The 22268-nt window shown below is 41.4% G+C and overlaps 1 protein-coding gene across 5 annotated transcripts in view; it reads left to right on the top strand.

Moving 5' to 3' along the window:
- sulf2b (sulfatase 2b) overlaps positions 1-22268 on the top strand; it is a 92107-nt gene that overhangs the window by 24739 nt on the left and 45100 nt on the right. For 4 of the 5 annotated variants that reach the window (XM_011472955.3, XM_011472956.4, XM_011472953.4 and 1 more), the window contains exon 2: positions 12912-12956. The exons of the other annotated variant lie outside the window; for it this stretch is intronic. The gene's annotated coding sequence lies outside the window, so the exon portion shown is untranslated. The remainder of the gene's footprint in view (positions 1-12911; positions 12957-22268) is intronic. 5 annotated transcript variants of the gene reach the window in all.

The following is a 22268-nucleotide window of genomic DNA, read 5'->3' as shown; positions in this document are numbered from 1 at the left end:
GGATTTACTGTCCACTTGTAAGAGAGTATGAGCGCAAAGTAGAGGCTGATTTACACTGGTCCGTCTATGGTCTCTCTGCAGTGTGTCTCTGTTGCGTTCCTTTGACACAAAAAATTGAATGTTTATTACGTTAATCAGTTTGAATTTTTACATTGCCTTCAGCTCTCCGCTATGCAACGCAGGCTTTATGCAGAACTTCTGTTTCCAGTCCATCAACACATCATTTTTGGGACAAGAAGCTGGAGAAATGGGAAACGGGTTTAAAATGAAACCTTTTGTTGTACTTTCAAATAAAAATGTAAAAAATGTTTTTTTTATATTTACGGTGACATGCCCACACAAAAAAACGAACACAGTGAATTACACCGTTGTTCATTTTCGGCATGGGCAGTGAAAGTTCAATTTTGAAATTACAAAAAGCCAACATAGATTGTGACACAAGACGTGGATTTTATAAGGACTCCAAAAAGAAGGAGCTGGCATGGAGCCTGCTTGCCAACGTTCTGGATTTTCAAAAGAGAACATTTTACACAAATTGATTAGAAAAAAGAAGATCTTTTGACAAAGCAGCCACAAGCAAAGACAGCGGGACGAACTACTCAACACCGGGGTAGCAGGACAAACCAACTCACAGACGCTGGGGGAGTGAGGGGGGACTGATCAGAGACAGTGTAAACTTACTGACAGTCGTCAGACAGACTCCCCACGCAAAGGAGACGCACTAAAGAGAACCAGTGTAAATCACTTTTTTTTTTTTTAAATATCACAGCTCAAAATTAAATTAAAAGAATGAACACATTTTTACAGCACTTACAAATGTTCAAAACTTCCTGGAAGTTACTAGCTGCTTCACAGACCAAGTAGTCTGTTGAACAATCAGACACCAGAATTATTTTTTCACTTCGCGTTGATCGTTATATTCCAGACTTTCACCCACTCCAGCCAGTGGGGGTGGGGTGGGGGGTGGGGGTGGATTTTTGGGATTTTGTGTTTGATTTTCCAGGCCTGTGGAGGGTCATAGAGATGAGCAACTGCATCTTAAGAGGAGCAAAGGTGTGTCTTGCAGTTTCCTTAAACCTTGTGCTATCCTACTTTAACATTGGGAGTTGGGTCATCTAGACCCACTAGACAGTGCTCTGAACCTTTTTTCTTCAATGATTTGTGAACCTCACTGGTGTCCATGGATTACATGAAATCTTTCCACCTTTATCCACCTTTGTCATGCTAGGGAGAACACGTCAATGTGCACAAGGGATAAGGCTCGTACGGCCACCTCAAGGGACGTTGTTAATAATGAAACACAGTATTGTTGAGTGTGTGGTGAGTGTATTGTGAAGTATTCGTAAGGCTTATTGAAGTCCCAAGCACTCATGATATCTGGGTGATGATGTTGTGAGGTGGCTTATGGTCATTGAGATACGAGTACTGGCTGTTTACTGACCCTGCACTATTGCCCCATGCCTGCATGGAACATGCACAGAAGTGCCTTTAGGATGTCCACACAAACAACACTCTGACTGTCTAATTTTCTCATTTCTAACAGTCAGGCTAAAGCAAGGAGTCCACGAGGAGCACATAAAAGTTTGTATGAAATGCCTCCATCTCGCCTGCCTCATTCAGCCCTGCTCACCGTTAAGTGTTGTTTAGGTGTTCCCCATAACCTGCAGCATACCCATGGAAAAAATGTGCAAGGATATTTTTACCGTACAGGCTTACTGAGCAATTTACAATCTTGATATTTCTTGCAGACCACATGCGTTCACTGTAGCTTTGCCCATTTGTTTTGTTCAAACTTAAAAGTCTGCAGATGTTGTTAATTGTGATCAAACATAGACTAGTTACATATCTGACTGAACATTTAACGTTTCCATAGATGTCTTATGCTGTAATAAAACCATGACTCCGGGGAGATGGGAGATAAAGAACAACTACAGAAACCAAGAATCAAAGTCTTTTTCACTTTGACAAAAGAACAGGTTTGACATCTGGAACACTACCAGTACATGTGATTAATGGTTAAAGTTGGCTTACATACCAAGTTCTAGAAAACAGACTTTGAAAGAAGATGAGCTGTGAGAGACACACTTTGACTGTGTGTATGTGTGTGATATTACTGTGTGTGACATTCCTGATTATTGATGCAGACTGAATCCAAACAAAGGAAATCTACAAAGATTTGTTATTTGTTAAAATGGACATTTATTTTTTTGCTTTTCTACTCAGGGTCAGAAAACATAAAGAGTGTCCAAATGTGTTTGAAAGACTGAGCTGTGATCCCATTTTAAAGTATTGCATGAACCTCAACCTGGTTAAAGTAGATATCTGCCTATGTAAAGTCTGTCTGAGGTCATTCCTTCCCACTGTGACCCTGAACATCAGGATAGGGACTACTATGAAAACACATTTCAACCAAACTAAAAAGCTTATATGTGTTTTTACTTTGGTCTTGTGTGATAGTAAAAAAATGCTATAGGTTATTGTATATTAACAATATTTTACAACCACTGGGATGCAGAAACCTGTACTTCTCAGGGAGAACCAAACACGTACTGCCTAAACCACTACAACTGTTTAAGTTGACACAACATTTTTGCGTGCACTTATTTTGAAACCTGCTGTCAGGAAAAATGGCGGTGGGAGTCAGGCTTGTTACCAGCGATGGCTCATGGGAGACTCATATGTTGGCACCTCAGCAGGTCTTTGAGATTCAGATGTTTCAAAACACAACTTCTAACCCCATGATGTGAGGATAGCCCAGTTGTCTGGGTGTTGGTCGGTCTCACAGTAAAACTTGAATTTGCTTCCCAGGTTGTGCAATGAGCTAAAATCCAGTCAGGGACCTTAGGCAAGGCCCTTCGCACTGCTGCCTATCTGTGCTTTGAAAATACAAGGTTGTGTCAAGAAGAGCATTCTGTGTAAAAACTCTCTGCCAAACTACCTGATTCTCTATGGCAACTCCTGATGGGACAAGGTGAACAAGTCAAGTTCTGTTTTGAGTTGTCCCTCTGTGACGGTCACACAGGAGTCAAGCTAACAACCCACAACTGTTTCCATTTCTGTTCATTTTCCTCAGCATGTAAGCGTCAGGTTTTCAGCTTATCCTTGTCAGGCCATCTGTTTTGTCATTCTTTTGCCCCACGTGTTTACCACGTTTACATACTAAATGTCTAAGATTCTGCCAGAATCCTGATCTCCTGCATTTTGGGTCCTGCACCACATTCCTGAAGGAATGACCTGGCCATCCCGTTTACCCTCTGGTTTCCTGTCACAGTCCAAGAATATGCTTTAAAAGGCTAATTGATGATTTCAAATTGTCACTTTGGTTTGTATTTGTGTGTCTTTGGGTGGCCCTTTGACAGGCTGGCAAACTGTCCAGTGCATTCCCCACCTTCCCCCAACAGTAGCTGGGATAGATCCAGCATCTCTGTGACCCCGAAAGGTCGGGCTTAGAAGATGGATGGGTAGATTATTGTGCTTCTCCGAAATGGAACAAAATCCACCATCCCTCCAAATCTGTTTGTGAGAAGTTAAGAAAAGCTTCCTCTCAAGCATTTGGCTCAGGCCCTGATGTCCAGAGTATCCAGCTTGCGTCAATAACCATTTGAAATAAGATTTTTCTCACTTTAAAAGTCCAGTTCACAAACATTCTCAGACCTGTTTCTTGCTACTCTAAAAAGTGAACATTAAAAGGCAAAACAAAAGGAATCTTGCTGCAGATTGATGTTTTACATTGAGTTATTATTGAAGAGTCTTGTAGAAGATAAAGCAGTTAAAGGGTTTCTGTCCAAACTCTGTGGTTCTAAATGAAAATCCAATTCGTTTCCCTGCAGATGATTTGTGGTTTAGCTCCAGCTGACCCGAACTCGCCCACATTCCTCTGACTGTGTGTGCGTGTGCATGTGTCTGTGTGGTCCAGGTACTGCTTGGGCTAAATCAACTCAAAACTGTTTGCCCAGTTTAATTTATTAGGGTGTGTTGGGGCTTTGTAAGCCAGTGTTACAAGTCAGGCTAGATAAATCTGCAGAAAGTGGTTGTAAGTTATCTTTACGTCCTCCAAAGTCGTGGATGCACCAATGTGTGCAGGGTTTGTCTTTCCCATGTGTTGTCCATCACTGAGAAGACACAGAGACGATCTAAAGCACATGGGGCAGACTTTCTAAAATCTTCATTACACAAACGCAAAGTTATTACTTCTCAGGTTTCCGAAATTATTTGAGTCATTGATTGATTTTCAACCTGATTTGTGAGATAATCAAAAGACTGCAGGAATATTTTTTTTTAACCTTTCACCACAGCAAATGCTTTCTTTTAAAAACACCAGATCCAAAAAGACACCATAGTTCCGGACATACACAAACTGACCTCTAGAAAAGTTAGGACTTCCTTTAAAATGTGATGCCTAAGTCGCATTCACCAGTATGGGGGGTTGACCCGGACCGGTACTCTTTTTTTTGGGTTGTCCGGGTTCCATTGAGGGTTGCAGAGAAGAAGGGCTTTAGGTTTGTTTTGCACTTTACTTGAGGCTCATGTGGTCACTTTAAGGGATGTCATGAAAATGATAAGTGATAAGTGTGTCATGCAGTATTCGTAAGTATAATGTCAGATACATCCACTTATGTACAGGTGTTGATGTCAGATGGTGTTCTTATGCAGCACTCTAGTCTTTGCCCATTTTTTGCCAGCAAAAACCCGTATCCACCTGTCAGGGCGGTCGTGACGAAGACATGACACGTCCAGCTACCGCCTGCTATAGGTCAAATGGCTAAAAAACAGGATTATTTACACATTAAGATCTTCAAGCAACTGATTTTGTTCCTTGATATCAGGACTGTAACATGATCAGCTACTGAAAGGTTGTGTCTTGGAATAAAACGAAATGAAATAAAAAGACACTCCAGTATAAAACGGAGAGCCTGATGCAGCGGTGGAGCGGTTCACCTCTGATTGGAGGTTCAGTCCTGATCTGCTCGCCCCACATTCCTGTGGCCTGGTTTGCACCTTGCATGGCAGCTCTGCCTCAGTCCGAGTGAATGTAATGGGCAAAGGGAGTGTGGTTTGGACAGAGCTTTGGTCATCACCCAGAACAATTCTCCTTATGTGGGAGTGGTTTCATCTTGCTGTCTCTGTATGATCTCAGAGCCAAATGTATTGAATCCCCAACTCTTCCATGTTTGATTTTTAGGTCTAATATTTAGATTGTACAGGAACTGAAAGCATGCAGATATTGTCATGATTGTCTGTTTCACATTTTTCCTTGTAAAAGGTTATCTGTAAAGGTTATTTACTTTTTTTAATGTCGAGGATTCCATATTTTGCTAGAAGTGTCTTGACACTGTGTTTCTAACTCAGAAACCTGAAGTAAGATGAACAAACAGTTTAAAGTCCCACTCCAGTCATCTTTTTATCTGTTTTCAAGCTGCATTTTTCATCTGCTCCTGATTCCCAACAATTTGAATGAAGAAATACTCAGAAATGTATTAAATTTAATACACAAATTATTTTACATGTCCTGAGGAGGAATGTGCAACAAAAGATGTTAAAAACACCAAAAACAACATCTTTTGAACGTGTAGAGCAGTTGAAGTTACCATTCTGAGGTGAAGCAGGGAAACTCTAGGCTGCACTGACAGGAAGGTGACTTACTGGGCTTTACAATTCATTCATCACAAGCTTAATGTTACTCCTGCAGGCCTCTATATTAGGTTTTCAGGTTATGTAGTTGTATTTCAGGATTGGGAAAGCCGATCCTTAAGTCTGACTTCTAATGAAGGCCACAGAAAAAGGTCACGGGACCTGCAGGTTTGGGTATTTTACTGTTTCCATCCAGGTCACCTTTCCTGATTCTTTACAATAAGCGGGAGTCACCTGACAGTGGATTAGGCTAAAAATAATAGTATAAGATAGAAGAGCTCTGAAATAAATCCTGGTCTCGTTGAGGTCACAGCTTCTCACAATCTAAAAGTTCCAGCAGCTAAAAAATTAAACAAACAGTAGAATCGTACATCAGCTCTGCTGAAAATCACAGCACGTTGTCTGCAGGACCATACAGCCTCTTCATACAGGTGTGTGGCGTAACTGTGTATACATTGTGTTTATGTGTCCAGTATTGAACCCCCCACAGATATCTCTATAGGTCTATTTCTGTCTCCGAGTGGGCAGGATGGATGCTCTGCCTGGAGGATGGAGAGAGGGATGAAAAAGTAGATGGAGAAGTAAGAGGAGAACAGGCTCCTTGTCTGCTTGTTTTAAGTCGTGTCTTGTGAGTTCTTCCTTCCCGTTCTCCTAAGGACAGCAAATATATGACACAATTATTATTGTAAGTGCGTGTGACATCCATTAAGCTTACGAATGCTTTGTATGAATACTTAGGAATACTTACTGAACACGTGTTCAGTAAACTGCCAGTACTCTGACCTACTAATGACTAGAGTGTGGCGTAAAGACACCACATGACAGCATCAGCCATGGCCATAAGTGTGTGCAAACTTACATTAGCCTTAAGAATACTTAACGATACACTTATCACACGCATGACAATGGTTCCTTCCATTCTCATAGCGTTCCTTAACCCTTGTGCTATTCTAGGCACTTCACCATTGGGAGTTGGGTCATCTAGACCCACTAGACAGTGCTCTGAACCTTTTTTCTTCAATGATTTGTGATCTTCACTGGTGTCCATGGATTACATGAAATCTTTCCACCTTTATCCACCTTTGTCATGGTAGGGAGAACACGTCAATGTAAGGGTGGGGTCATCTAAGATAGCACAAAGGTTAAGGTGGCCTGACGAGCCTTAAGGGAACTGCAGGACCTGCACTTCCCTGAAGTTCCTCTTCCTCCTTGCCCCTCGACGAGCCCGGACAGCCCAAAAACCTGCAGTACCCGTACGGATCCACCCCGCTGTACGGATCCATGTGACTAAGGCTTAACTTGTTACCACATTCAGTACCTCTAATTAGAGAGCACTTGCAGAGAATAGATTGTATAACGTTGGCCCATGGTTGTTGTTTCTTTAGATAAAATGTGGACACAGCAAAGGCCTGATGCAACCACATTAAGACGTGCATGCAGCTGCAGAAAGTGATCTGACTTTCAGAAATGAGAAGATGCTACTGACCACATTTAGGACCTTATCCTGAATAAATGGATATCATTAGTGAGACAGGCGAACTCCCCTATCTGGTATTTCAATCTGGAGTAAGATCAGACTTGAAAAAGCTGCATATGAAATTAGGCTGGTGTAACATGAAATTGAAATAGTCTAGCCTATTTAAAAAAACAAGGGGGATCAGAGGAAAGACATGAGTTGTCACTGTTTTTACAGCTTTGTGATTTCGAGGCCATCGGCTGACAGTCTGAAAAAAAAATCGTATAGCCTGCATGTTTAAACTCTATTAATGTGAATTAAAGGCTGAAAAACTTGACAGTTCCGTTTGTCAAATTATTATAGTATATATTAATATGAATAATACATGAACTGAAATTGAAATGTAGTTGATTTTTGAAGGAGATTACTCACTGTTACCAAACAGGGCCCCTTTGTGTTTGTGCTGCAGGCGTTCCAGCATGACCCTGGTCTAACAGACAGCATGCTGCAATGAATGGCATGGATCAGAAGAGCAGGGTGAAGGTGCAGCTTCTCTGCTGGTGAAGACGCAGCCTGAGGGCCTTGAGAGCACAGAGCTCTGGTGAACTGCTAGGTCAACAGGCTTGGAGGATGGATGAGAAGGAAGGGAAGGGCACCTGAGTCCAGCTGATGGCCGCTGTTTGCAGCAGCCTTCAGCTATTTGGAAAGAGACGGAAGATAAATAAATAAGACGAATGCCCCCTTCTCTGTGGAGGACAAACAACATCTTGCCTGCAGCTCTCCTCTGCTGCTGAATCAGAGAGGGACAACTGCAAATAAATCCTGAGAAAGCCTTCTAGCTTCACTCTAATACTGACTGTTTCAAACAAGTAGATATTTAAAGTTCAGCTTAAAACCCTGCATGTCCAAGATTTACTGATCCTCTTCATGAGTGAATACAGCAAAACACAAAGCTTACGAACTGAGGTTTCTGAAGCGTTCCTTACAAGCTCAAACGTGAAAAAAAATCAAACCGGAGTGTTCAAAGATTCCTATCTTAAACTTGCACATGAATAAGTTGTCTGCATATTTCCATGTGTAAATTATATTTTCAACTCATTTCTGAGTGCAATCTGAATTCTAAAGTTAAGTTGTTCTAAAAAAAATGAAGATTCTTTCAAACATTTACGTTCTGCAGTGAATAAAACCGGATCTCCTGTGATTTGAAAAAGTAGTTTTCTTTGAATTTGAGATCTTTCCTGAATTTTGGTTGATCCATCGGTGGAAGAAGCACTGATCAGGACCCTGTGCTTCACAGAAGGAGAGTCTAAAGACAGGGATGCCCAGTTTAGTTTTAGTAATCAGCCATTGTATTCTGTAACTGATTTTATGTTTTGCACAATTAGAGAAGCCCGTTGAGACGTCTGTGTTGTAATGTTGGGCTAAATAAATAAAATGGAATTGAATTGAATTCTATTCTTTTCCTGGGAGGGTAAATCTGTGGCCTGGACTAAAAGAGTTCAGAAATATTAGAGAAAAACTTGCCGTTTGCTAAATGTCTGTTTGGTAAACATACAGCAGTGATAAATGCATCAAGTTGAAAGAAGCGCTTAGGATACTGTCTTGACTTTCAGCAAGTGTGTTCCTGTTGGTTGCTTTTCCATCTTGACTCAGATCAAACACACATGTGCACAAAAATGTGCTCACGACATTTATATGCATTTGCCAGAAGAGAGGAATAAAAAGACGACTCCTCTGTTTCCTGTCAGCCTTGCCAGCCGCCTGTCACCCAGTGGATTCAGGGTTGCGTTTGTGTGGCTGTGGAGCAGCGTCCGCGTGTTGGTGTGTGCCTGCCAGGCTCAGGCCTTAAGGCCCGTACACTCCGAGACGAATTTCACGCGCGCTTTTCGCCGACGTTTAACGCCTCGTGACTAAACAAAGGGCACCAATGAGAGTGTGCACACCGACGCAAAAAAACGCCACGCGTCAAAGCGTCAAAAAAAAACCCGCCTCGGGTTCGTTTTTTTTTTGACGTGTCGCGTCGAAATCTATTCGACCAATGAGAATGGCGCTTTTGCACACGTGTCTGGAGCCTCTGAAGTTACAGTAAAACACAACTTGGGGGCGCTGAAACATAAAACTGCCTTTCTGAGCACACATACCAGCGAAGAAGATAGACGCCAAGTAGCGTCTACACTGCCGCGAAGAAATAATGACGGACATTCTAAAATATCCCCGAACCAAGCACCAGTTGGAGCTACTGGTGCTTGAAATATTCATGTTTTCTTTGTATTATTCTGACAAGCGCGTAAATACTTGCTCTCTTCTTCTGAGTGAAAAGCGACTTTAAGAAGCGTAAAGTTGCGCAGCGCCACCTTGTGTACAGGAGTATTTCTGTTTACATTAAGCGCCATCTAATGTCAGGGAATGAAATTGCATGTTCGCTCGGCTCATCGTCAGCGAAAATCGCCTGGGTGTGAACACAAAAACGTGGGGAAAAACGCTGGCGAATAACGCCTGGCGAATATTCGTCCCAGTGTGTACGGGCCTTCACTCTGCATCTCTGCTTTGTGAGTTATCCATCTCTTGGCTGTGCCAGAGAAACGCACAGCCTTACCGGGGCACACAGTCACATGCGGTCTCAGATGGAGCAGCAGCAGCTGTTGTTTCCACGGGATCGCTGTCACCATGGCAGCTGATCACCCATAAAGGTGTGTTTGAGCAGAAGAGAATGAAAACCTGTAGCAATATTTCTGATAAAAGTGCATGAAATAAGATTTCAAACACAAGTTTGAAATCCTCAAACCCTGGTGTCAGGGGCGGTTGGACAAATTGAATTGTGGTCCTGGAAAATGGGGCGTGCTGCAGACGAAGCTCAGAGCCTCATGCCAACCCCGTTACCCCCCTGCTTTGTGCACTCTGTTTGAGAGTGATTTGATGCTGGGAGCACTGGAATCCATCAGTGATCCAATGTTTTAATATGTCCTGTTTGTCCTGTATTTTCATTTAATAACTTCTGCTGAAACAAAGTTTGCTGTGGAACAGGAGCTCTTCGCGGTGCTGCTGAAGCGCATGAGCAGAGATGGATGAACCCCAGATTTTCTTTTGGTTGCATTTACACTCAGTGTGAGGCAGAGCGTGTTAATAAACAGACCAAAGGGCCTCACCCTGCTGTCACCAGATTTTACAGAAGGACCTGCTTGATTAGCAAAAAACCTGTCTGTTAAATGCAGCAATGATGACTGTAACTCCTCACAATACGTTCAGATAACATCAAGTTTTAACTGGGGACATTTTCATACATTAGAAAGGACAAGTTGCAGAGTGGTTGGAACATACAGTAAAGACCAAAAGTTTGGACACACCTTCTAATTAAAAGAGTTTTCTTTATATACATAACAAAAAAGTGTGAAACAACTGAAAATGTCATATTGTAGGTTCTTCAGAGTAGCCACCTTTTGCTTTGATTACTGCTTTGCACACTCTTGGCATTCTCTTGATGAGCTTCAAGAGGTAGTCACCTGAAATGGTCTTCCAACAGTCTTGAAGGAGTTCCCAGAATGCTTAGCACTCATTGGCCCTTTTGCCTTCACTCTGCGGTCCAGCTCACCCCAAACCATCTTGATGTGGTTCAGGTTCGGTTACTGTGGAGGCCAAGTCATCTGGTGCAGCCCCCCATCACTCTCTTTCTTGGTCAAATAGCCCTTACACAGCCTGGAGGTGTGTTTGGGGTCATTGTCCTGTTGAAAAATAAATGATGGTCCAACTGAACGCAAACCGGATGGAATAGCATGACGCTGCAAGATGCTGTAGGAACCAGTCTGGTTCAGTATGCCTTCAATTTGGAATAAACCACCAGCAAAGCACCCCCACACCATCACACCTCCTCCTCCATGCTTCACGGCAGGAACCAGGCATGTAGAGTCCATCCGTTCACCTTTTCTGCGTGGCACAAAGACACGTGGTTGAAACATAAAAACCTCCAATTTGGACTCATCAGACCAAAGCACAGATTTCCACTGGTCTCATGTCCATTCCTTGTGTTCTTTAGCCCAAACTAGTCTCTTCTGCTTGTTGCCTTTCTTTAGCAGTGGTTTCCTTGCAGATTTTCTACCATGAAGGCCTGCTTCACACAGTCTCCTTGTAACAGTTGTTGTAGATGTGTCTGCTGCTAGAACTCTGTGTGCCATTGACCTGCTCTCTAATCTGAGCTGCTGTTAACCTGCCATTTCTGAGGCTGCTGACTCGGATGAACTTATCCTCCACAGCAGAGGTGACTCTTGGTCTTCCTTTCCTGGGGCGGTCCGCATGTGAGCCAGTTTCTTTGTAGAGCTTGATAGTTTTTGTGACTGCACTCGGGGACACTTTCAAAGTTTTCCCAATTTTTCGGACTGACTGACCTTCATTTCTTAAAGTAATGATGGCCACTCGTATTTCTGTACTTACCTGCTTTTTTCTTGCCATAATACAAATTCTAACAGTCTATTCAGTAGGACTATCAGCTGTGTATCTACCTGACTTCTGCTCAACACAACTGATGGTCCCAACCCCATTTATAAGGCAAGAAATCCCACTTATTAAACCTGACAGGGCACACCTGTGAAGTGAAAACCATTTCAGGTGACTACCTCTAGAAGGTCATCAAGAGAATTCCAAGAGTGTGCAAAGCAGTAATCAAAGCAAAAGGTGGCTACAATGAAGAACCTACAATATGACATTTTCAGTTGTTTCACACTTTTTTGTTATGTATATAATTCCACATGTGTTAATTCACAGTTTTGATGCCTTCAGTGTGAATCTAAAATTTTCATAGTCATGAAAATAAAGAAAACTCTTTGAATGAGAAAGTGTGTCCAAACTTTTGGTCTGTACTGTATCTGTCATGTTAAAAGTCAAAACAAAAAATGACAAAACTTTATTTACTAAGGCAACCATTTTTTATTCAACTTATAAGCATTTTGCTTCAAAATCAAAGGTTTAACATGAAGGGATAAATAAGCTGCATGAGACTCCGGAGCCTCAGGCTGCACCTCGGGGCTAAACAGTCAACGTATGAAATCAGACAAGAGCTGTCCTTAATTTGGGCGATAAGCATAATCTGCATCTGCAGCTTGAAGAGCAGGAAAAGAACCTTGAACCAGCAATGCAAATGACATGTCATTGCATGTGAACTGGCTTCACATGGCTTTATAGACATGTTATGTACACATGTGCAGGTACAAAGCATAAGAAATGTACTGCTGCCTGGATGGATCAGTTGAGTTGTGATGCTTCCGCTTATCCCAAATGTTTAATGAAGTCTTGACTGAACTTGAGCATTTAGGACAGCTCCATGTATACACAGCATAATATAAAATGCATGCTGTTTGTCCAGTCACCGCTAACATTTAACAGGATGGTGCTGGGGTGGAGGCAGGATCAAAGTCATTGTAAAAGAAAATCTCTGAAAGGGGAAATGTTGCACTCTGTAAATCTATCAATACTGCAGGCCTCAGATATTTCATGAAGCCCTTGGGAAACTGCAAAACACAGTAAACATTTATTACATTGGGAGATTTATATCTTTTGTTTTGGCTATATGTGCAATACAACATAGATTTTGCGTTATTTGAATTAATTTTAGTTTTTCTTTTAGCTCAAACATGAAGTTTTATGTCTTAAGATGAACTGTAAGGTACAGTAAATGTTAATCTTCAGCAACAAGCTGCATGCGTGAACACCTCCAGGTGTTGGGAACAGAAGAAGATCTTTATAAGGGGATACACAAAACGTAGAACTCTGATTGACATTTAAAGTTGTTCAATGACTTGTATATATTTTCATGTGATCCATCTTTGTTTTCCAGGTTTCAATAAAGGCCAATCAGTGAAGCCCTCAGCATCTGCTCAAGGTAACACGCATCTTTACATGCTAGGTTTTGTTGCACTTTATAGGGGCCCAACACATTATCTTCACCTAAACCGTCCATGGTCGATACTTGAAAAAGTTCTGCAGATGCAAAAAAGAAAACCAGTTATTTGCTGCACTGCTGCTTTACAGGAAAATTCCTTCTTTATTTCCTTCCCAGCCTAAATGTTTCCTGTTGAAATGGAAACTTCTGTAGTCATGGAGTGTTTCTTAAAGCTTTTAAGCAAAGTGTTAGTTTTCTGTGAGTTTCTTTTGGTTCACATGCTCTGCAGGGTGGGGTCTTAAAATGTCTGTCATGTCTGTCAGGGCAAAGCTGCAGCTAACTTGCTAATTGGGTATTTGTCCAATCTACTGTGGGTAAACCTCACAAACCAACAAAAGAAAAACACACACATACCCACTCACACACACACACACACACAGGTGCCAGGGACCCTGAGTACAGCCTGCCCGGCTGTCAGAGCCTCAGTCCTTCCCTCACTGCAAAGCTGGATATTGTCCCATTCTTTTTCTCATATTCATTCTTATTGACAGCGTTGGGAGTAGCTAATTACAAAAGTTTTTAATTACTATATTGATTGGGCAACTGATGATGTCCAGTAAGTTTTGTATAACAACAAAATAAGCGTCCAATGTGTTGTTGTTGAAAGAAACCAGACCATGAGGCATTTGGGAACCCAAAATGCCACTAATCCAACTACCCTCCTGTCGTGTTCGGGTCAAATCTGACCGTTTTACAACTTATAATACTCATAAATATTATGTTTTACATCTGATTACCTCAAGACCTTATGATATCCTTCACACTGTGTACTTGAACATATAAAAGTGATGATCACCTATTTCATTCAATTTTGAGTGTTTTAATCAACCTTGTTACACCTGTGGTGTTCCCGGTCAAAAGTGACCGTCATAGGAAATGAATGGGTATCCAGAGTAAATTCATTCAACATACAGAAAACATCCCCATACACACTGCCCCAGCTCACTCACACACTCTCTCACACTCACACACACACACACACCCTCACACACACACACACACACACACACACACAATTTCTTTTGTGGGTACACATGTCTTTCTGCTTATGTGCCGATCCTCTCACGTGAACCAACTTCCTAATGATACAATGTATCATATGTTTACACAGACTAGACAGGTGTCTTTTGAACCCATTTCTTTCCCATGCTTCTGTACCTATCACACGTGAACCACACCTTCCAGACTAATCAATGTATCATATGTTTACACAGACTAGATAGGTGTCTTTTATGTGAACCCATTTCTTTCCCACACTTCTGTACCTATCACACGTGAACCACACCTTCCAGACTAATCAATGTATCATTTTTACATACTATATATAGCTCGATGTTTGCCTTGCATTCCTTTTACTCTGAGCACAATGAGTAGACGACTGAAGCGTTTTTCTGTGGAAGAGGTTCTGGTCCAGGTTCTTGGGCATGATGAAGAGGGCACTGAAATTGAACCAGAGATAGAGGAGGATGTCTCTGAATTGGAAGACATCACAGATTTTGAACCAGACTCTGAGGAGACTGACCAGTCAACAGATGGAGAGGGAAAGGCACTTGAAGAACAGGCACCTGAGGAAACATTTCAGTCCAAAAGTGGACACTTGCTCTGGTCATCATCCCCCCAGGACCGAGGAGGTAGAGCGAGAGTGGAAAACATCATAAAGATGACACCAGGACCAACGCGTTATGCAGCATCTCGTGTGGATGACATCAAGTCCAGCTTCCAACTCTTTTTACCAGAGTCCATTGAGGGAATTATACTTGAGATGACAAATCTGGAGGGGAAGCGTGTGTTTGGGGACACCTGGAGAGAAATCGACCTGGTAGACCTCCAAGCCTACATAGGTCTGTTGATTTTAGCTGGAGTGTTGCCAGAAAAGGAAGCGTTGTGGCCTCTGTGCCCCTAGAGACATCAAAACGAGCCTGACATGCTGCAAATGTAATGCTTATGTTTGCAAGGCCCACTCTGACCTGAGTGTCACATGCCACTCATGTGCATGTATACACACACAAACACACACACACACACACACACACATACCCACACACACCCTGTTGAGTTTGGTGTTTGGTTTTCCATTTATTTTTTGTATTATATGTTCATTTTGTAGTTCATTTTCAGTGCCCAATTGTATTTTCACTGATGTTATTTAATGTTTACATCTACAAATTGTCGTTAGACACTACTTTTAAATGTTGTTCTCAACTAAAGAATGTTTAATAAAAAAATTGGTGGTGAAATTTTTTTTGTGTGCTAATTTAAGACCAGTTAAAACAGACCGGTCAATTTTGACCGGGAACACTAAAGTAGGGGGCTGAATGCGAACACGACCGGAGGGTTAAAAAAAAAAAATTTGTTGCTTGTGGTTGGTTATTTTAAGCTCTGTTGCATTCTCTTGGTTTTAAAACCTTGTTCACAAATGCCCTTACGGGTGGGTACAAGCTGTCTGTGGGTAATAGACGGGCAAACCTGTAGGGGCAGGTGGCCTGCAAGAAATATTAAGATCATAGACCACTTACGTAGTTAGCCCCAAACAGAGAAGATGTTCATGCACATTTTTCTAGGGGCATGCTGTGGTAGCAAGCACCTAAATAACACTAAATATCATTTTTTCAATCCAAATCCTGCGCACTGCACTAGGAGCCCATTACTGTTGGGTCCCGTGTGCACCCTGGAAATTAGGAAATCAGAGCAGAGGTTTGTGTGGTCATCCTATGGACTTTTACTCAGAACTAGCACATGCCAGGTGTGCAGCTTCTTTTTTGCAGTCCGTTAGGAGCCAGTACTCACATCTTACTAATGACTAGAGTATGGTGTGTGGGTGTGGTGTGAGAGCACCGTGCGACAGCATCACCTGCATCACATTATCCCTGCAAATGTCAAAATAAACTAACCACACGCACAACAATGCTACTTTTTGAAATGAGGTTCAAAGTATTTGCAACAGACATCTGCCCTCCCCATAAGATGCAGCCACTCCTCTCTACGACCCCCTACAACCAAAAAACCAAGTACTCTTCTGAGTGTGTTGTGTTGATTCTTCAGAGTTTGGTCTCTTGTTGTTGATGTACACTGGGCACAGTTATTTTAATCTGATAATTATATGTAGTATTTTATTTTTTAGTCTTTCTGAGTCACACAGATCTTATGTTCTTTGTTTTCCTTTTTTAATATTCAAAACCCTGTTTTAGCATTTTAAGAGACTACACTGATCTGCTCCTCTGGTTGGGCTTTCATTTTCACTTTACCAAAAATAATCAGTTTTGTTAGTAATCTACACTATAACATACCTTCGTCAAACCTATGAGAAATACTTGCTGGTACATTTGTCACTTCACATGTCATGCTGTACTTATCAAATAAAAAAATCCAAACAAATCAAATAAAAAATCAAATCATAGTAATGCATAAAATGAATCGCTAATGAATGAATCCACACCAGTGGACCCCCCCTACCCCCATTTTAAAACTAAAATGTCAATGGGCTAAAACATAAGAAGTTAAAACAGATATATAACCAGATAAGCCAATAAATAAACCTTAATAGACAGAAATGAATCAGTAAAAGTGGATAAAAAAATATGAAAAATGATTTAAAAGAGAAGTTACATAAGGAATAAGGTAAGGAATTTAGAAGTAACACAGGACTCAGATAAAACATGATATTAATTAAAACAGTTCTTTCTACAGAAGATCATTTCTGCAGCTTAGGTGCAATAAACGCCTGTTTAGAAAACTGTCCAACATGCTCATTCCACTGCAAGACATCACACCAACACCATCATTATTGGATGTCTTGAAGTTTTATTGGCATGCTTTTTCAAACGTTTTTGTTTGAGATGCAGAAAAGGGATGGGAACAGAACAGCACTGCATTTTTGTGTTTGAGCAGACTCATACTAAACAGATTAACCATGAATTCATCTTATAAGAGCTGTAATATGAGGAGACGAGCAACAATTCTGACAGGCATGCAGTGTTTAACCACTAGTTTGACCCTCAGAACTGCCTTCCAAAATTTCCTTTTAATATGCTCAGCCTGTAGGTTTTCAGTGTTTTCAGCCATTTCCAGTTTTGGTTTTGACTCTGCTTAGCTGTTGAACACCCGTCCACACACGGCACAGGTCATCTCAGCGGCCAAAGACGGACAGTTCCTCTCTAATCGGGTGTTGCTCAAGACTTTGGAAATCTCCAGGCTGGCACAAAACAATACAAAACATCATGTGCTTTATGTGCGGGTGTAGCACAAGACTGGCACGGAGCAGACTGTGTGTGAAGTAATTCTGCTTCACCTGCAAAGCCCACAGCACAGACGCTGACAAGCACACATATTTCCCTTAAGGTACATTTCTGGAGTTTAATTTGAAAATGTATGTACCAGGTCAGTCTTTGAGCAGGAATTTTTATTTTCTTGTAACCCCTTGTGCTATCTTAGATGACCCCACCCTTGCATTGATGTGTTATTCCTACCATGACAAAGGTGGATAAGGGTGGAAAGATTTCATGTAATTCATGGACACCAGTGAAGATCACAAATCATTGAGGAAAAAAGGTTCAGAGCACTGTCTAGTGGGTCTAGATGACCCAACTCCCGATGTTAAAGTGCCTAGGATAGCACAAGGGTTAAACGAAAACCTGTACGCTTATAAGTTTAATTATAAAAAAATATGCAATTTTAGAAAGATCTAATCTACAATTCACCACAAACTGTTACTTTGCAAATTCTGCTGTAAAGCCTCAGGACTTTATTAAGTGTCATGTTGTTGTTTTTCACCTTTTTGTGAGAATCAGCTTTAAAAGATTCGCACACTGATTTTTATGCCGGTTGCCCTTCCTGACAAAACCCTGTACTTTATCCGAGCTGGGGATGGGCACAGGGAGACCCAGACATGGGCCTGGTTGTGGCGTGAAGAGTCTTGCCTTCAGGACCCACACTGGATTGCGTTCCCTGGGAATCGAACCCTGATTTCCTGCGTACTGGTCCAGAACCCAGCTAACTGATTAGTTCATGCTGAACAGAGGCTAGGATGAAGCTGTTCAGATGAGAGTGACATCCTGCTGTTGACTTTTTTTCCCATCAGTTTGAGTCGAGCTGCTGTGAGGGAAACAGAGAAGCATCTCTTAGCCTGTCCGTCCCTCCCCTCCATCTGCCTCGCTGCTCATTATTCAGCTGAGCTGCCAGATTAAAACAGTTCATTATTCAGCAGGTCATTTCTGCAGCTCAGGTGTTCACTTCCATTTGACCTTTCCTTTCTATTCTTCTGTTCTTTCTCTCCATTGCTTTGTTCAAGCTTTAAAGCTGCCAGCAGGTTTGGTCAAACTTTGCTGTCTGAAGATGTCAAAGAATCATGCGAGTCTTTGAGCATCAACATGTTTCTGTCAGTCATTAAGCAACTGAACTCAAAAAAGATCTTCAAAGGGATTTTAGGATTTTGGCCAAACACCTGGTGACTTTTTTGGTTTTGAAACATACATTTTCTTTGTAAAAGCGCAAGTTTGATTCCTTTTGATACTTTCACTCTGACTAATAAGACGAGGACAACTGTAGTTCAGTTGGATCTGGAAAGTTAGAAAAAGACAACAAGAAACTTCCACTAGAAGATCAGGTCAGAACCAACTACAGCCAAGCTGCTTTTAGCTGCAATGCATCATTGGAACAAAGGAATGAAGGAGTTCAGATGCCCCCCCCCCCCCACACCCCCCCCCCCCCATTTGGATCCAGACATAAAACTTTGCTTTATGTCAAGAGCCATGACCCCGCCCGTTTCCTGGCTCTCCCTGACTACCAAAACCGACTGACTCAGTCCGGATGTGGACTCACCTGAGTCCACATCCGGACTCAGCAACAAGCATCAGCAACAAGCCGGTCAGGGAAAACTGAAAAATTGGAAGGGCTGTGGATCTCGAAGATGAGGGTTGGCCAACCCTGCAGTAGACGAATCTGTAGTAGAGACATTTTTGTTTTCTATTTTTTATTGTTTCTTGCCATGTGGCCAAAGCTTGTTTTGTATCTGTGAAGGACTTGTGCCTGAAAGTGAGATGCAATTAGCTGCTGTGCTTATTTGTAATTTCTTTTACTTCTTTGGAACACTGAACAGCAGATTTTGCTCCTTCACTGCAGTTTTTTATCTTTGATGTTGAGAAAGTTTTAGAAGAAAGTCAACCACAGTCGTGTCTCAGATGTGATTTCCATCTCAGATGGTAGACTTTATTTTATTCAGTGAATATTACCCAATCCCGGGAGGGAGGCAGAGATTTTAATATACATGAGAGGTGTACAAATGGAGGGGTATTGAACAGATGAGTGGTGGTGTAAATGAAGTGGTGGGTGGAGCCTGTAGTCCAATTTGGATGGGTGAGACAAAGGACAGGATGTGCAAATGAGGTTCAGTGTTCAGTGGATGGTTCTCTCCTCTCATCCTCTTCATGTAGCGGTGATGAATGCGTCAACACACGGCAGGTTGTCTGCATCTCTCCAGGGGTTTTACAGCACCAAACAAAAGAAACCACATGCCACTCATTCACCGTACTTTCCTCCACGTTTTTGTCAGCACACCGTCTTCAAAGGGAAGATATTGATTCCCCTTTTACCACTTTCCACAGTGTTTGCTCTTCCCTTTTAGAGCAATGCTTCTTCAGAACAAGCAGCTGAAGCAAAGGTCGTGTGGTGTTCGATGTGCTGAGTGAATCTAATAAAGTTTGTCTTTAACGTTTTGGAAGGTGGATTGATTTGCATGATATTTAGTGGGATTTAGACAATGGAGAAGGCACAATCAATCAAGTGCCAACATGTACCTATTGTCCCTGAAAGGACATTTAAATCCCACACTGTTTTCAGCTTTCTGATCCTTATGACATATCTGTGATTTGTTTGGTCAAAACTCCAAAAAGACAGAATACCACCCTTCCTATCAGAACTTTATGATATCAGAACACTTTTTTTTTACTTTTACTTGGCTGGTCCGACACCAGAGAGGCAAATTCTGTATTGCTTTGTGGTGAAATGATGATAAGGGATCTTTGAATCCTTGAATTCCTTACAGCTTGATTCATAATTTTACAAGGGGTGCAGTAGGACGCCTCTTTATCTGTAGTAAAAGAAGAATCACATCTCTCATAGTTCTCCATTTTCTTAGCAGTGCACCTCAGGCCTACGCACATTTGCAGCACACTGCAAGGCTGTTTCGAAAGATGCTAAAACTAGGATGTGAAGGTTACATTTCTGAAGCTTCTCTGATGTGAAACCAGAAACCTATGTCATCTAGGGAGGCAGATGCTGTGTCATTTCATCATAAGTTATAATAATAAACCTGATGGCATGCTGTGTCAGTGCAGTCATGAGGTGTAGTTGATAGTATACTGACTACCATGACGGTGGTCACACTAGTAAAGAAGCACTGCAGTTACAAAAACGTTCAGTTTACTGAGATCCAACATCAAATGTTGACCACTTTTAACCCTTGGGGTCTAGATGACCCCACTCCCAATGTTAAAGTAGGATAGCACAAGGGTTACAGGTACTGAAAACCTAAAAGCTCAGCTTACCCCCCCTTTAAAAGGAAATTGCATTAAAATCCTGATAATGAGGGTTTTGTTTTAAATGTTCAATTAAATATAAATAAGAACAATAGTGAGATAAAGTGCATGAATCAGCTGTGTTTCCGATGGGTGGAGGTGATGACTGTGAATCAAATCTCAGTCTGCACCGGGTTTGTCTCCCTGTTCTGTAGCAACTGATTATCTTCAAACGGTTGTACTGAGATCTAATTTGTCTTTGTTCATTTTCATGCAAACTAGGTGAAGGCAGGGTTGAAGTCTTGTCCAAATCATCTTTTGATTTGTGGTAAAAGCATTTCCAGGGGTCTTCTAATTATTATTATGGCGTTTTTAGCTAAATCAAAAAACGTATGCTGTTTTCTCAGACATAGTTTCTGCAGAGCAGCAGGAGCTAATCAGAAATTCACTTGGGAGCAGTGTAGGCCTCCTCCCCCTTCCTGTCACCCATCTGTTTACACTCTCCCACTAGCTTACAGTCACTCACAACTCCAAGCTAACAGTAGCGTTGCAAAAAAAATGGGAGCAACATCGTAGCTATACATCCGTAGAGTTTAGATCCAGATTCCAGGTCAACGATTTGAATAAAGGAAATGAAATACTCAAAAATGCATTTTGATCTTAATTTTCTTTCTAAATGTCGTCCATCATCAGAAAAATGCAACAAGAACATGTTAAAAACACCAAAAACGCCATTTTCATTGGAGTGGGTCTTTAAATGTTAAAGTGCAAGTGTGGTCCTTTAATGTTTATGTTAATGCTAGCTTCTTTAGAACACAAACATAACCTAAATCCTCAAGGGAATTGATTAGCAAGACAATTAATTGTAACTTAAAGCCCTGCCTTAAATGTCTTTATTTTTACAGATATCCAGCTGCTTTTTTAAATTATATAGAAGACTATATGAATGTTTCATATAAATAGTGTTGCATTAATAACAAAGAAGATTTACTTGATGCACATACAGTAAAAAATTTTGAAAAATAACTAAGCTTGATGACAACAAAACTCCACATAAATAGATTAGAGTATTTTCAGAACAAAACAGTTGTTCCTCCTTTCATTTGTACATATTTTAATTTATTCCAAAAGTTCACATGAGAAAGGAAAGGAGTTTTTTTAAAACACCAGATTGTGCAGCAATATTGGTTACAATTGTGTTTTTGAAAAGAACAAATAAAAGACGGTGAAAACGTATTTACTGTACCATTTGGACATGGTCAGCAACAATACTCTGATAGGCTGTGGTGGTATATTTGCTGACCATGTCCATCCCTTAATGACCACAGTGAACCATCTTCTGATGTTTACTTCCAGCAGGATAAGACACCATGTCATAAAGCTGGAATCATCTCAGACTGGTTTCTTGAACATGACAATGAGTTCACTGGACTCAAATGGTCTCCACAGTCACCTGATCTCAACCAAATGGAGAACCTTTGGGATGTGGTGGAACAGGAGATCAGCATCATGGATGTTCAGCCCACAAATCTGCAGCTACTGTGTGATGCCGTCATGTCAATGTGGACCAAACTCTCTGAGGAATGTTTCCAGTACCTTGTTGAATCTGTGCCACCAAGGATTAAAGCAGTTCTGAAGGAATATCCAACCCGGTACTAGCAAGGTGAACCTAATAAATTGCATGGAAGCGTGCTTGCAAATGAAAAACAAATATCAAGTTCATCTGCATGAACTGACTGCT

This window comes from Oryzias latipes, chromosome 7 (assembly GCF_053564925.1).
Source record: "Oryzias latipes strain Hd-rR chromosome 7, Olatipes_Hd-rR_3.1".
Classification (NCBI taxonomy): domain Eukaryota; kingdom Metazoa; phylum Chordata; class Actinopteri; order Beloniformes; family Adrianichthyidae; genus Oryzias; species Oryzias latipes.
The sequence above is the reverse complement of the archived record's forward strand: the minus strand, read 5'-3'. Positions and strand labels throughout refer to the sequence as shown.